Source organism: Phaenicophaeus curvirostris, chromosome 3, assembly GCF_032191515.1.
Source record: "Phaenicophaeus curvirostris isolate KB17595 chromosome 3, BPBGC_Pcur_1.0, whole genome shotgun sequence".
NCBI classification, from domain to species: Eukaryota; Metazoa; Chordata; class Aves; order Cuculiformes; family Cuculidae; genus Phaenicophaeus; species Phaenicophaeus curvirostris.
Window position 1 is genome coordinate 29566406 of NC_091394.1, and position 12362 is coordinate 29578767.

The 12362-nt window shown below is 38.6% G+C and overlaps 1 protein-coding gene across 2 annotated transcripts in view; it reads right to left on the bottom strand.

Annotated features, from left to right (window-relative positions):
• Positions 1 to 12362, bottom strand: part of PIGN (phosphatidylinositol glycan anchor biosynthesis class N) — a 91824-nt gene that overhangs the window by 47240 nt on the left and 32222 nt on the right. The gene's annotated exons all lie outside the window — the stretch shown is intronic.

Below are 12362 nucleotides of genomic sequence, written 5' to 3' on the forward strand. Positions count from 1 at the left end.
CTCCCAGGTTTACCCAGGCCAAGTTATAAGCCACACCAGAGTCACACTGCCACTCTAGGCACCACAGCTGAGCTACCATGGGACACAGCTTCCTAACAGCTGATGAATGCACACAGCAGTTTTTCTTCACACCTTCCACAATACTGCTGTGGTACAGCATTATCTCAGCATCCCCAGCCCATGATAATCCAGTTGTATGCCTCCCTCCCTCGCATGCACTCCTTCACATGCCTCATACACAAGCACCAAATTCAGTTTTCAGGCCGTGTCAAATCAGGACTCTCTCTAGGGTCTCAGTTCTACTGCTTAAATCAGCAGCAATCACCTATGTGGTCACTCAGCTGAACCACGGGGGCAGGTCTCGATCATATGCAACTACTGCATGGAAGCATTCATTCCTGCAGCTCCCTAACACTTGGGAACCACTTCTGCTACAACCCAGAAGCAGTTCATACATCATCAACAATACAAACATATCACCTTTTGAGCTCTGAAATATATTAAAAGGATTGTGTCTGAACAATGTCAATTTTTATTACTAATGAAATCCTGCTATATTTTGATATTGTTTCCTTCAATTCTGATCGCAGCTGTATTGTACAGGAGGCTTCTAAAACATTGCATAACTAGCAATGTAGATTACTTTTGAGAAAGGGAAATAACTGTATTAAAAAATGTTTCACTCTCTTCAATATAGAAAATAATTGAAGGATGGTATTTAAAAACAGGTAGGAAGAGAAAGATCCCATGGAAAATGAAGAAGGGAGGAAAAGATAATGACAAGGTGATGGCAAGTATTTGACCACCTTAACTTTTGGAGAAGAACAGATGATTTTAGAAACCAGAGTTGAAAAACAACAGAGTGAATGCCGGTTGGTCCTGCACTTTCATGACATGTCCCTATGAAAGCCAATCTTACAGCTCTACAGGCTGCGGGCTACCAGCATGCAGCCAGCAAGGCCGATGCTGACTCAAGTTAGAAGCAATTCTTGAAGTAGGTGAACTAGACCCAAGTACTGCCTCAAGGAAACCCACAACCCTCAAGACTCACTAAGCTTTTTGGCAGGGGGAAGGGATCAAAATATCAAACCATGGCGGGAGGTTTCAGCATGTTTGGAGATTAATAAGAGGCAAAAAAAGTATCTCAGCTTTTAAGTAAGAGTTTTTAAAAATCTGGAATAAATATTAAGTAGCTTTATTTAGGACTTAAATACATCCAAGATGTTCCTATGTTCACTGCCTCCTTTTAATTGTTTTACATATATTATTTTCTGTGGATTTTATCCTTGTCGTATTCAATGCAAATTTTTAATACGCTAAAATTATTTCACTTCATATCTTTAGACATTTAGCTAGGAACCCCTTCATTATTTTTTCAGTCTCAATGAATCATTTTATTATTAATGAGCAACAGTCTTTACCCATTCCTTCTTAGCTGACAGTACCTGCGATCTCTATACATGGATGGTGTAACAGAATAAATGGTGTTTTTAAACAGTAAAGCTTCAATAACTAAAAAGCGGAAGGCAATTATTTTGTCAAATGGGGTTACCATTAGCAGATGCATTGCTAATTTTTAGTAGCTGACAACATACCACATAATTTACCTTCCCTCCATATACTGAATTTTCAATTGTCTAGGTTGTTTTTGCAAAATTCCTCCAGAAACTAAGGACTATTTATATATAACTATTAAAATGCAAGTTTTGAATACAAGAGAGGTAGCGTTAAAGAAGAATAAACTGATCAGAGTTATTTCCCTGTGTTTTAGTATGCAACATGCCAGAGACACTCTTAGTGTGCCAACATATTCTCAAGGTCACTTAAAGCACACATTCATGCAATTAGTATTAATAGTAATTAAGTGGATTTACTGATCATTATTAGAAAGATTCTGAACTCTATAAAGCAAACTAAGGTATGTATATACATGGTCTTCCCAGATACACATCGCCAAAATCCAATTCCACCAAATTCAGTACTCTTGAGTAGTAAAATCAAACACAAATGTAATACAACACAAAAATACCTATCCTATCAATTAAAAAACACACATAAAGACAATTCAGTCAGTGAACTCAACTATATCCTCCTTTTCTTGAAAGTATTACAGAATGCATGCACTGTAAAATGTAGTACTCTGAGGTTTAACTTAAAAGAAAAACCAAGAATTATGCAGTCACACACATTATAAACACACATGCATTCACAGTATATTGGGATTCTAAAGACTTAAGATTACATTCCTCACAGAAAACAATGGTGGCTGTAGAAGATTAATTTTATTTTTCACAAGGGTTACCAGAGATTAACTTTCTAGTTCCAGACAGAAATCATCGTTTCATCCATGAATACACTTAAGTAATTATGAAACAAAACTACTGGGCTAATCACACAAGTGCTTGTAAACTATGCCTTCTGAGGTGTTAGCTAGACTGGTCATAAGTATATCTAATAAAATTAATCTCTCCAACACATCATTCATGCTCCATATAAGCTAAGCTATTTGACAGCATTAACAACAAGACTGTGATGAAGTACACTCACCACAGCAATGTAAAGGGGACCTCCCTTTGGCCAATGCGTCTTGTGGATCATCACACTGCAGAAATTACCATCCCCAACAGCATAAGTAGTGTACTGCAGCTGAACCATGAAATAGAGATCTTGGAACAGGAGATGTCTTGCAAATACATCTTTATCCACCACTGCTAGTTTATTAGTTCTATTATGCCTGGCTATTTAAGTAATGATTTATTGTAATTTTATTCTACAGTAAATTTTCCAGAATTTGACTATAAAAAGTAACCCCTTAGCATTTGCAGTAGATTAAGACTTAAAATGCTGCAGATTCAATAATGAAAGTCAAGGAAGCATCACAAACCTGCAAATGCAATGTACAAAGAGAAAGGCTGAGATATTCACATATCTCACTGCTAGACGAAAAATTTTATTTCAGTTGCTTCACTCCACACGCAAACCCCACATACCTGACTACTGTCAGCTCATGCACACTTACACCCCTCTATCACTGCCTTTTTACTCTCCTCATCAGAAAAAAAAAAATACTGTGTATTCCAGAACCCCTTAAGAGTGGCAAGATTTGCAGAAGACACAGTGATCACATTTCTATGACCCATATCCAGCCATAAATCAGAAGTAACTGCTCAGCAGACTTCAGTCTTCTAATTTCTCATATGGGTTGTTCGGGGGATGGGGAGAAAGGGACCAACTCCTCCTGTTGATGTGAAAATAAAAAAGCTAGAGGATAAAGATATAAGTCCCTTGAACCTTGTGATAGCCTCAAGATGGGGCAAGACCATCTGAATAAAGTCTTCTAAGATTTTGTATGGATTACCTTCTCCTGAACACCATGTAATGCAGACCACCTCACTTGCTTCGCTATGAAATTTCTAACTCTGAAATTGCTAGCTTGTAAAAGGCATCACATAGCCACTGCCCAAACAAGTCCAGTAACTTCTGCCAGGAGGTGGAGCAATCACAGGTTCTTGTTCCCATCTCCAGAAAGAAGACCCTTGACATCTTAGTAACAAGCAACCTGAAAGAAATCGGCCAAGTTAACGTTGCCCCTCTTGCCATGGACTGCTCCACTGGCACCATCCCGCAGAGGAGCCCAGGCCTCTATCTCCCATCCTTGTTCTCCTGCCGCGTCGACACTGAGAGGGGCAGGCACCAGTGCCTCTCTGCTCCTACCAAGGGAGAAAACTGTCAGCAACAGAAGAAGCTGAATATGTTCAAACTCTGTTGCCACTCATCCCTTTGTGAGAGGGCCACACTAAGTAGGAAAGATAGCTTCCAGTCCAGCAGTTTTGCAATGAGCTGCAATAGTTCTTACAGGATCCACTACTGCTGCTTTGATACACATCACCGCTGCTGGCAAAATGGCACCTTGAATGTGCAGATGTAAGACTGGCCTGATGTTTTTGCAGGGCTGCCACACAAACAAGTAATCGATCAGCAATTTTTCAGGTTTTTTTCAGAGTAGCAACAGGCTTCAAAAACAAAGTCAGTCTCCTGTGACAGCTGCCTTCAAATATTCCCATTGTACCACAGAGACAACACTTTAGAAAGCATCAGGTGGGTAAATGGAAGGTAGAGACACAATATAAAACCTCTCCAATTCTCCATCAATAGCACAGAATCATCAGAAAGAAAGTGAATGGCAAGTGATGCAAAGTCACCAGTTCATTCAGCAAAAACTGGCCAAATAAATATTTAAAGAAATAAAAGTCTGGAACAAAGATGTTTACTTTCTGTTTAACTTGCTGGGCAGTACAGAGTATGTGATGCTACTATGGGCAATGATCAGGAATAAAAAAAAAAAGTGTTACTGTTCTAGGGATATTACTAAGTCACATATTTACATGAAGTTTAATAACCAGAAGCTGATTTTTCCCATTTTCAAAATGCATTCAATTCCAGTTCTTACAAAAGAAAATTGTTTTACCGTATCTGCCAAAGACAGACTGGAAGCACATACTATGATATACAGAGACAGTCCTTTGCATATGTTTTAGTTTTAATCAGAGTAACATTTCAAAGCTTAAATGATTTGATGAGTAACTTAGTGATGCTTAAACTGTTTAGTTGTCCTGAATTCTAATTGTCTCCTAAATTTTTTTCAAGTCATCTATTAAAACAGGCAAGTCCGAGAAAACTTAATTTTCATAAATCAGAAACAAGATGCATGATGTTTACAATTAAAAAAACAAACACAGTGATGTTTTTAGTGTGCTAAAAGTGGCCTTTTTTAAAGAAAGGGTATTCCACATAAAACTACACTAAAGGGTTTCATACACCTTCTTAAAGCCCAGGACCTTCAACATTCCCTTTCCTGAGTTGATCTACTCTTTCTTCTCCTGCTAGTCCACTGCCAAGAGTTTCAGTCTTGGAGTGTCTCTATTTCAAGCAGGTTTTTTGTGTTTCTGGACCTTCCGACTACTGTGTTTGCTCATGAATCTGACAGCCTAGCTTGTATTCAAGTTATCTTTGCAACTCCTTTTAAGAAGCGTTAAAAAGCACTGTTCCATGCATCACACACGTTAAATAAAAGAAAATTAGTAAGCCAATAAGAGGCTCTTGTTTTAAATTCTGAGATGTTTAATCTTTAAAAATAATGAAATTAAAGGTAGGGGACACACACTCCTACATGCCAAAGACATGAAAAAGCATGTTTACTGGCACCAGTAAACCTACTGGTAAATGTATGCTTTTGTGTTCAGATTTACAAACATGCAAAGGAGGAAACATGGGGACAGGAGTGAAACCACAAGAAATGGTCTGACTGCTGATGGTCTAATCCTGAACTGTCAAGTCCTACAAATTAAAACAGTCTTTTAATTTTCACAAATCAGAGTCCCCGATGCAGCGTATTTGCATATTCAACAGCAAAGTGCCTTAGGATATTTATGTAAATCCTGTAGATAGCAGAGATGAGAGAAAAAGGAGCGGGCAAGCTAACTGCCAACTGCCAATTCACTGAACAGAGAAACAATTAAGATAACTGGGCTGCACACAGCAGATTTTGCATGCAAACTACTATGGCAAGAGCTGCAGACAACCAGAGGGCAGGAGGGAGGAAGCCATGCTCTGAAACAGTCCCTCTGGCATGCACAAAGCAGAACTGAAAAGCTGGATGTAGGGATCTAGCAGGGATCTAGCTCTTGAAGAGCCAGCAGGACATGATGCAGGAGCCTTGGAAAGGGAAACTGCTTCCAAAGTAATATGAAGATTCCTGAAGGAAAGGAAATGCATCATTTTTATTACTGCAGGCGATAGGTGCTGACTCTATACAGCAATGCCCTAGCTGTGCTGTCAGCCCTCACCTCTATACAATGTATGGTTAATTTCTATCAAACATCAAGCTGGATCTAGGTATCTGCAGCGTTGCGGCTATGCAGTATTGTACCACAGGTTGTCTTCTGCTCCACAATTCCACGTGTCAAACCTAACCTATAGTGACCATTTGTCAACCAGTTGTATCTAGAGCAGGCAGCCTGTGCTGCGTTCAGGCATACTGGGGCCCCATGGCCACCGAAACACGAGTTTGGGCAGGTGCCCTGTATTGATCCTGTCCCGGAGCCCTTTGTACACCAAGCAGTCAGTGATCCACACGACAGATAAAATGAGCACACCCTGGCCTGTGCTGCCCGTCCAGAGTGGCTTCTGGCTCTGCTGCACAAATACCTCAATCATGGGAAAAATCCAGCCAGCCCTGTAGTAACCAAGGAGCCCACAGGTAGCTCCCACCCTGTACTGGTGATTCCACTGCCTGCCCATCCTCATGTTTATCCAGAGGTGCAGCAAAAAGTTTTCATGTGAACATCCATTCTATTCGACAGTAAAATGATCACTAGGGTTGGTTTCTTGCAAGGAAATCATATAGCAGCTTGAATGACCAAAAAGAGGGAACCTCTCCACAGACAGGATCTGCACAGCACTGTGAGAAAACCCATCTAGGCTCCATCTGATGTTGCACAAATGCAGGGTATCCAGCATTTGAAGGGACACCCAATTTGCTTGCTATCTATATTATTTTTTTTTATTTTATCTTGTTAAAATAGCTATTTTATTAAGCTATTTTTTATTAGACCTTTCCTACTGAGATCCAGAAAGAGCCCTGCACTCTCTCTCTTACCTCATGCCCTGGTGCAGAACGTGCTCTGCCCAGTCCATCTCACCACCCACCTGTACATCATCCCTCACCCTCACTGTCTGAAGCTTTATGAGTTCCAAGAAAAGGCCAAATGGATTTATACAAGGAAATAGAGAAATACACACAAATCTCATATTTTATCTTATACATTAGCCTCTTAGTTCCTTCTAAAGACCTTACCTACTTCCTACTTGATAGTAAATCCAATTACGCCTAGTCCTCCTGCTGCCAGTAAGCTTTTCATGTACAAACTAAAAGCTCCTGAATGCACTGCTGAAACTTGAGACCAGCAGGATGTCTGCTTTCTAAGAGGATTGCATCCTCCGCAGCAGCACTTAACAGACTGCTTCAGATACAGCCCATTCAGTGAAAGAGAAGCTGACATTTTTGCCAAAGAATATGCATTTTATAGCACAAGTATTGATTTCTCCCTGAAGAGATAATACATCTACTATTCAATCAGGTTTTTTTTTTTAATAAATATATAAAGCCATTATTTCCATTTGAGCACTTTTGTCTCTACTGCACTGCATTTCTATTTTCTGTTCACATGAATATACACAGTCTTCTAAAGCCAAGAGGGGAAGGGAGAGAGCTGCCCATGCGCCTCCCCACCACCAGTAAGCTAAAGGTGCCCCTACTGGCTTGCTAATACCAGCTGCCCCAGAAGCAGGCTGATGCCTAGATTCTCATCAGGTTTCCCGGTGTGGAAAACGTGGAGAAAAGAAAAAGTTGGCTGCCTTTCCAGGGTTTGCTAGAAGTTAAAAGAAGTTGCTGTCTCTCATTCTCAACCACAGGACAAAGGGGCTGAAATGTTTTCCCAGATAAACCAGTGCCTCTTCTTAATTAAGGTTCCCCTGGAGAGACAAATGTATTCAGACAAATGGATAGGGAGAGTAATCAATGTTAGAATTACCCTTCCCTACTGCAACAGCTTCTCCCTTTCCCCCTATTCAATCCTTGATGTTTGCAATGCATTATCACATGTATCACAAATATCTTGCATACTACCATTTATCTAAATAAACACCATTTATTTAAACAAAACAAGAATAGGATGCATCAAACCATGTGCTATGTTTATGGACTTATTGAGTAATCCTGCTCCACTGGATGGTGGAGAACTTGCTTGTTTCACTTTGCTCCAAATGTTAATTTTGTGGAAAAACCTATTATTTAAGTTTCGAAAGGCCATCACAATATAACAACAAAGTGCTATATCTCCTGTCATCAGAGAAGGAAGAAAAGAGAGGTATTTGTGCATATGGCATTTCTTTGAAGTAGCTGTACATCTTCAAAGACTCTACATTATGAAAGCACTATTTTCTTTTCCATTACCATGACAAATACATAATGCATAATTATATGGAAAGACTTAGTCTGCATGATTAATACTTCCTTGCATCAAATCCATGCAAATGTTTGAAGGAGTTATATCCCAGTTCATACTGGAGGACAGAGGAAAAGGAGTTATATTTTGATAAGGTGAGGGAGAGGCATATTTTTGTTTAATAGTTGTACACCACACATTGAAAATGCAGTGACCTTCTATAAAACTGTGTTATAACTTGATTATACACACAGAAGTATTTTGGATTATTAAAATGTAGTGTTGAAACAACTAAGTTACTTTAAAAATGCAGCATCATGATGGCATGAGATTTTTCATGTGTGAGAAAACACAAACTTGACTTTAAATAAGATACTTAAATTGTTCCCTGATAAAAAAAAAAACAAAACCAACCTTACCGATATAAAATTCAAGACATCAAACAGAAAAACCACAGCTAGTGGAAAGCAAGCACTGATTGTAACTCAGCTGCTCATCTTTTCTATTTTTTTTATATGGTGGTTCTTAAACTACTTCTGCCATCTTACTATGAGGCATCAGACCCGAACAGCTGGGAGCATGGTCTTCCCTGAAAGCACTGCATACACCAAGCATACATAAAAAAGTGCTCCTGTGTTTTTGTGTAATTTAATATCTTAAATCTCTTAAATCTCTGTTGGGACAATCAAATTGCATTAATTGGCTAGGAGGATTTCAATGCAACAACTGATGTCCCATCCACTCACCTCCCTAGATTATCTCCCTGCTACTCCTTGTAGGATATTTTTAAAGCCCAGAGACGCCAGCTTTGGGAATGCTTTTGCAACAGCAGCATCTGGCACCCTGGCTCACTCATCTTCAAACTGTGCCAGCTCTGCAGTTGCCTTGAGGTACATGGTCAGAAAGTTAGTAAGACAGTTCACTACCCTGGACATCAGTTTTCTTCTGTCAGCAACCTTCAGATTTGTCCTCCCTCACTCTTCCTTCAAAGTATCTGGCATCTTGGTACTTGCCTTTCTTACACATAAAGGTCAAAGCATTGTGCCTATGTCTCAGAACTGTGATAAGAAAAACCTCTAATTTTGCTAAGCAAATAATTTTGGAAAAATCTTTCATGGCTGAGAAAAAGTCAAGGAGTGCAATTAAGTGGGAAGGAAACTCATTTCAAACAGTAAATCCCTCTGGGTATCCAACTGGAATTGCAGATGAGTATTCTAAACAATTATTCAATATTAGCCTTGGAGGCAACTTGCATACTAGCAAGGGATGCTCCTCTGCTCTTGCAGATTCATTCCTTTGGACACAGTCTGCGCACCTTGCCTTGCAGAATCAGCAGCCACTTGTAGCCAAGCTCTTTCTGAAAAGTAGTCCAAATAGCATCCAGGTAGCATCAAGCAAATAGTCCAGGTAGCATCAAGATACATTTTTATAGATTTGTTTCTTGAGGAGGGCACTTTGACAAAATGAAAATATTACTGGCAGCCAGGCACACTCTTATTAATAGATATAGCTATCCAAATTCTAACCAGCCTCAAACCTGGTCATAGTAGACACTACTGAAGTTTCTATCACACAAGACAACGATCAGCTCCATCCTCATCATTACACAGTTGATAGATTTCAGAAAGAGATATAATTTAGATGTAAGCAGGAAAAGGCACCAATCTAATGCCCTCCTTTGTTCCCTATCCATTCTGCCAGCTGTGCTACTACTAGGGATAAGATTCCCCATAGAAATCAGAAGCCTTGTATCAATTCGAGATAATACCTCTGTGGTCAACACTGGATAAATAAGGAGTAAAAATGTGCTTGAAATATATTTATGAATTAGCTTGATGCCTTTGGTGCAATACATTTAACATACAACTCAAGGACTAGTTTTTAAGTCATTGCATCTGAAGGTCATGAATGGTTTTCTAGTAACTTGACAAGAAAAACTTGAAATTCAAGCTTTGAAACAGGATTTTCACCTAAAAATATTTTTAAAAAAACCCCACTTCTAATGCTGTTTATGGCTGAAAAATTAAGTTGAAGTTTTTGTTAAGTTATAGCTTCCACAGAATCCATTGTTTGTGAACAAATTGCCCCCCTCAAATAAATACATCTTCGATAGTAATTTTATCAACTTCTCTAAAATAAGAATGTGACAATCAGAAATTTTAGATTCAGATTTCTTCTGCACCTCATATATACGTTTCTGTTGCAATGACTTTATTCAATCACATAATTTAATCTAAATAATTTGAGAAAGGCAGTTCTTAGAGAAATATTTGTTCCTTTTCAGGTTATCAAGATGCTGAAACATAAATAAAATTTGTAATATTCCAAGCCAAAATATTTCTATTGTCAATTTCTACATAACTTGATGGTCCCAAAGCACTTCAGACAAATTATGCTTCACCAGCCTCTAACAAACTAGAAGGGAATAAAAGATTATGCTGAAGCACATCTTCTGAGCTTCAAGTTACAGATTTCATGCACCAGAAGGATTAAAAAAGGATATAACTTCTTTGTATAACAACTGAAATCAATGAACAGTGGTGGAAGAAGCTATTCATGTTTGTATGAAAGGACAGTAGTGTCTAGCAGAAGTACAGCACAGAGCTGTGGTCAGCTACAGCAGTGAACAAGGCCAATGACAGATTAACACAAACTAGTGGGCAAACCTGCCATTAAACTTGGGCTTACACGTCCAAATGGCATATAGCTGTGCAGAAATGCCATCTCCATATCACTACCAATTACTCTGAAAAAGCACTGTATACCAAGAGATCTCTTGCTCCAGACATAGGTGTAAGCTGTGTCTAACTTTGCCTTTTTTAACATCTACTGAAAAAGGTAGAGTAACTGTACCCTTCTGTACTCTTTTATGTAACACCAAGAAAAAAGAAACCAGTGCCACAGTAAAGCCAACAGAAGAGGGCACACACTTTTCCCTCAGTATCACACACCAATTCAAACAAATATTATTGGAAAAACTGATGAGAGTTGCCTTACGCTAACACATCAGATCATGACCTGTAGCTGAAGCTCAGACTTGTGTTCACTGCTCACACTGTCAGTTACTTCCATGTGAAGGAGGGGATAGACCTTTAAGCAGGTCATGTGTAAAACTATGTCAGGTTTTTCTTCAGTTCCTGCAAGCTGGGGCACTAGGAAGTTACTTATCTGATTAAAAATAAATTGGTGTTCAATCAGTAACTCTTAGTTCCTTTAAAGATAAATTTAGCACTAAGAAAAACACATCCCATTTTACAGAATCCATCTTATTCCTTGGGGAAAGGTAAAATGTAAACAAGAACTGTGAAATCAATCTAATAAGCTTCCCTACAGAATCAAAGATGACTGACCCTCCTTTCCATATGGCATTTTTGTTCCATACAGATCAGTAAATTCTTTGATGATGCACCTGTCATTCTTAATCAGAATTTGATCTAAAACATTCATTATGTGCCCACAATTGACTTGACTTGTGTCTCAGACTGTCTTTAGCCCTTCCCTTGGAAGAAGCTACTGGTATAAAATAGCACAGTAAATCTCTGTTCAGAAAGAAAGCAATCTTTTTAGAGATTAAATGTACTTCACAGGAAGAGATTCAAGTATATTTTACTGCTGCTATGATTTAAAGATCTTAATTAACATCAGTTTTATTTCCCAAAGGAAAACAGCTGTTCTCAGTTACAAAGTGTTTTTGGAGCACTCCACAAACCGAAAGCAGAACTGAACATTATGACATGCACCCATAGCGAAGCTTGCAAAAGGCTTTAGGAGGAAAAGAAAACTTAAAAAGCAGCTTTAATTGGGTAAGACTGGAGGGTGAGCAGGTTAGTAACTACTCCACACACTAGAACACGGAGCTCACGGATACACAAATCACTACAGAGATTTCTTCACAGCCCTGGAAACATGAGGCATCACAAATCCTGAAGATTTTGAGCTTCTTTTCTGGATGCAAGGCATTTTTTGTTTAGTCTTCATTAGAACTTAAATCATAGAAGAAACAATTCTTAGTGCAACTTTTACACACATACGAGCAATAACAGATTGTGTTTCCTGACCCAACAGAAACATCTCCCAAGGAATGCTAAAAAGAGCACAGCTAAAAAAAAAAAAACAACACAAACTATTTCAGTGAAAATTACTATGTAATCTATATATAGCTATATTGTCAAAAAGCTTAGGCAAATAACCCTTAACAGAAAACTAAATGTAAGGAATACATTATTTTGAAAACCAGAATTTTAAAATAGAATTTAATTGCATAGAATTCTATTGCAAAGCTTCATAGTCAGATAAATACTATCATTTCAGACAAGACTGAAGAGACTAAACTTCTATTGTTATATCTCAATGAAA